Below are 4,364 nucleotides of genomic sequence, written 5' to 3'. Positions count from 1 at the left end.
GCGAGACATACCTTAAAATGTTGGGAACATTTTAAGCTTTCATTTAAGTTCAAAAAAAGCGAAAAAATCCCCGTGGAACTTTTTTTCCAGTGAGAAACTTTTGAAGTTTAGTAAAAAAATTGGCCATTTTGGTCTTAAGATAACGGTGTTGTTTGATATCGAAATTAGCCAAATTAGCACTTAAAACTTTTCTTAATACCTCGACTTTGTGAAAATGGAAAGAAATGATAATGCTTTGACGGCCAAAGTTTGCGAAAACTTAAAGGAAATGGGAGTATCTTTTTTGAAAAATTTTGCAATTTTTTGACAAAAAAAATATTTTTCATATTGAAAACGATGCCATTTTTAAACCGCCAAAGATATTCACGTGATTCCTTTTGTATTTTATGCACACATATGCTGGCATAATTTGTGTGAAGTATGAAGTTTATAGCTTTAAAATTGACGGAGTTATTTAAAAAACACTGAAAAAAACCAAGGCCAAATTTTCATATTTTAAAATTAAACAATTCATAACTCCTTAACAGTACACGATGGCATGGTACTTTATGCATAAGTTTTTTAGATCTTGTCAAGCTCTTTCTCTAGAGTCCTAAATCATGTAAATCGGTTGAGTAGATCAAAAGTTATGGCCCCCAGAAGCTTGGAGAAGTCAAAAGTGGTCAACTTTGACACCCTGTAGCTCACCCTGTATTAAAGATATGGACCAACAACAGCACTTTTCTGAAAGCCTATGTCCTCCTCTACAAATGTCTAGAACATTTTGTATGGCTAAAATCAACAGATAAAAAGTTGTAGACTTATTTCCAATTTTTTTGCCATTTGGCCCACTGTGGATCGGTTTATAGGGGAGCTGTATCAGGCTATAGACCGATTCAGACCATAATAAACACGTATGTTAATGGTCTTGAGAGGATATGTCGAACAAAATTTCAGGCAAATCGGATAATAATTGCGATCTCTAGAGGCTCAAGAAGTCAAGATCCCAGATCGGTTTATATGACAGCCATATCAGGTTACAAATCGATTTGAACCATACTTGGCACAGTTGTGGGATATTATAACAAAACACGTCGTGCAGAATTTCATTCCAATCGAATAAGAATTGCGCCCTCTAGAGGTTCAAGAAGTCAAGACAAAAGACCGGTTTATATGGCAGCTACAACAAAACATGGACTGATATGGTCCATTTACCTACACCGACCTACACTAATAAAAAGGATTTGTGCAAAATTTCAGGCAGCTAGCTTTACTCATTTGAAAGTTAACGTGCTTTCGACAGACAGACGGACGAACGGACAGGCGGACCAACAGACGGACGGACAGGCGGACGGACAGACGGACGGACATGGCTAGATCGACTCAAAATAGCATGACGATCAAGAATACATTTTCTTTATGGGGTCTTAGATTCATATTTCGAGGTGTTACAAACGGAATGACGAAATAAGTATACCCCCAACCTATGATGGTGGGTATAAAAATTGAAAAAAAGTTAACTTAATTGTAAAGAAGCGGAAGCGATTTGGATGAAACTTTGCATGAGGTGTTTTGTTGTAACTTCCAATAATTGTGCCAAGCATGGTTCAAATCGGTCGAGAACCTGATATAGCTGTCATATAAACCGATCTTGGGTGTTGACTTCTTGAGCCTCTAGAGGGCGCAATTCTCATCCGATTTGCATGAATTTTTGCACGAAGTATTTTGTTATAATATCCAACAACTGTACCAAGTATGGTTCAAATCGGTTTATAACCTGATATAGCTGTCATATAAACAAATCTGGGGACTTAACTTCTTGAGCTTCTAGAGGGCACAATTCCTATCCGATTTGGCTGAAAGTTGGCATGACGTATTTTATTCTTACTTTCAACAACTGTGTCAAATAGGGTTCAAATCGGTTCATAACCTAATATAGCTGCCATATAAACCGACCTGCGATCTTGACTTCTTGAGCCTCTAGAGGTCGCAATTATTATCCGATTTGCCTGAAATTTTGTACGACGGATCCTGTCATGACCATCAACATACGTGTTTATAATGGTCTGAATCGGTCTATAGCCCGATACAGCTCCCATATGAATCGTTCTCTCTATTGTAGTTATTGAGCCCCCAAAGGGCGCAATTCTTATTCGAGTGGGCTGACATTTTACACAGGTCTCCAACATATAATTTAAGTGTAGTCCGAAGCGGACCATATCTTCATATCGCTCTAATAGCAGAGCAAATCTTTTCTTATATCCTTTTTTACCTAAGATGAGATGCCGGGAAAAGAACTCGACAAATGCGATCCATGGTGGAGGGTATTGGAGGGAACTTAGCACGCTTTTTACTTGTTTTATATTATTTTATTTAATTTTATTTTTTTTATTTTATGTTATTTTATTTCATTTTATTTTATTTTATTTTATTTTATTTTATTTTATATTAAATTATTTTATTTTATTTTATTTTATTTTATTTTATTTTATTTTATTTTATTTTATTTTATTTTATTTTATTTTATTTTATTTTATTTTATTTTATTTTATTTTATTTTATTTTATTTTATTTTATTTTATTTTATTTTATTTTATTTTATTTTATTTTATTTTATTTTATTTTATTTTATTTTATTTTATTTTATTTTATTTTATTTTATTTTATTTTATTTCATTTCATTTTATTTTATTTCATTTCATTTTATTTTATTTTATTTTATTTTATTTTATTTTATTTTATTTTATTTTATTTTATTTTATTTTATTTTATTTTATTTTATTTTATTTTATTTTATTTTATTTTATTTTATTTTATTTTATTTTATTTTATTTTATTTTATTTTATTTTATTTTATTTTATATTATTTTATTTTATTTTATTTTATTTTATTTTATTTTATTTTATTTTATTTTATTTTATTTTATTTTATTTTATTTTATTTTATTTTATTTTATTTTATTTTATTTTATTTTATTTTATTTTATTTTATTTTATTTTATTTTATTTTATTTTAGTTTATTTTATTTTATTTTATTTTATTTTATTTTATTTTATTTTATTTTATTTTATTTTATTTTATTTTATTTTATTTTATTTTATTTTATTTTATTTTATTTTATTTTATTTTATTTTATTTTATTTTATTTTATTTTATTTTATTTTATTTTATTTTATTTTATTTTATTTTATTTTATTTTATTTTATTTTATTTTATTTTATTTTATTTTATTTTATTTTATTTTATTTTATTTTATTTTATTTTATTTTATTTTATTTTATTTTATTTTATTTTATTTTATTTTATTTTATTTTATTTTATTTTATTTTATTTTATTTTATTTTATTGTATTTTATTTTATTTTATTTTATTTTATTTTATTTTATTTTATTTTATTTTATATTATTTCATTTTATTTTATTTTATTTTATTTTATTTTATTTGGTATTCATTTCACTTCACTTATTTTAGCTTATTCTATTGTAGTTTACTCTCCTCCTAACAACCCCTTCATAAAATAAGCAGCGGACTTTTACGGCAAACAACAGACATCTCAGCAGGTTGCCTGCTGGTATGAAACTGCAAAAATTTTGCTATGGTAGCAGAACTACTGCTGCCATTATAGCAGACAGTTATCGACAGACTTTTTTCTCTGAGTGTACTTTAAGTAACATTGTTCCCAATAAAAAGACAACGCGATTTCACTCTTTCACTATGGTAGGTTTAAAATAGCTACAAAAAAATCAAATTGCAACCTTCATGTGATTACACGCTTGTATAGAAATGTGCGCTCTCTGAACAATTTGTTCAATTTGTGAACCTTTATAAAGTGATATTGCCATAATTTGGTTGTTGTTGTTATTATTATATTAATTGGTATAGAAAAAAATGCAAAAAAAAAATATGTGGGTGTGTGTGTGTGTGTGCTTTCCGTTGCATACACACACACACACACACATATTTAGTCAAACTACAATTTTGTGGCGGTTGTAAATCAGTATCTATTCTAGCTTATCCTTATCTTAAATACATACATGCAGCTCTATGGCACTCATACAGCAATGATGTGTAAAGGCTCCATACATGCTCCATGAGTGTAAAGAACGATGGCAGCGAAAGCCGTAGTGGCTTGTAATGTTGATTGGTATTAGCCATTCAAAGCCTTCAACAAATTATCCTAACTATATGCATGAATGCAACTGCTTATGTGGCTGTGGCTGTGTCTGTGTGTTTGTGTTTGTATTGGAATATTCGATATGAACTTTAAACTTTGTGTGCCCATAGCTCCTTTACTATTAGATGGCTTATCATCACCAACGATGATAACCTTGTCTATATGAATATTTGTGTGAGTGTGTGTTTGTGTGTGATTGGCTGTATTTAT

The 4,364-nt window shown here is 28.3% G+C and overlaps 1 protein-coding gene across 1 annotated transcript in view; it reads right to left on the bottom strand.

Moving 5' to 3' along the window:
* Nucleotides 1-3,971: 3,971 nt before the first annotated feature.
* Nucleotides 3,972-4,364, bottom strand: part of LOC106095058 (ras-interacting protein RIP3) — a 1,853-nt gene continuing 1,460 nt past the window's right edge. Inside the window, 1 exon segment of the mRNA XM_013262299.2 lies at nt 3,972-4,364. This exon segment is cut by the window's right edge and continues 709 nt beyond it. The gene's annotated coding sequence lies outside the window, so the exon portion shown is untranslated.

The sequence above is a fragment of the Stomoxys calcitrans genome, chromosome 1 (assembly GCF_963082655.1).
Source record: "Stomoxys calcitrans chromosome 1, idStoCalc2.1, whole genome shotgun sequence".
Taxonomy (NCBI): Eukaryota; Metazoa; Arthropoda; class Insecta; order Diptera; family Muscidae; genus Stomoxys; species Stomoxys calcitrans.
The sequence above is the reverse complement of the archived record's forward strand: the minus strand, read 5'-3'. Positions and strand labels throughout refer to the sequence as shown.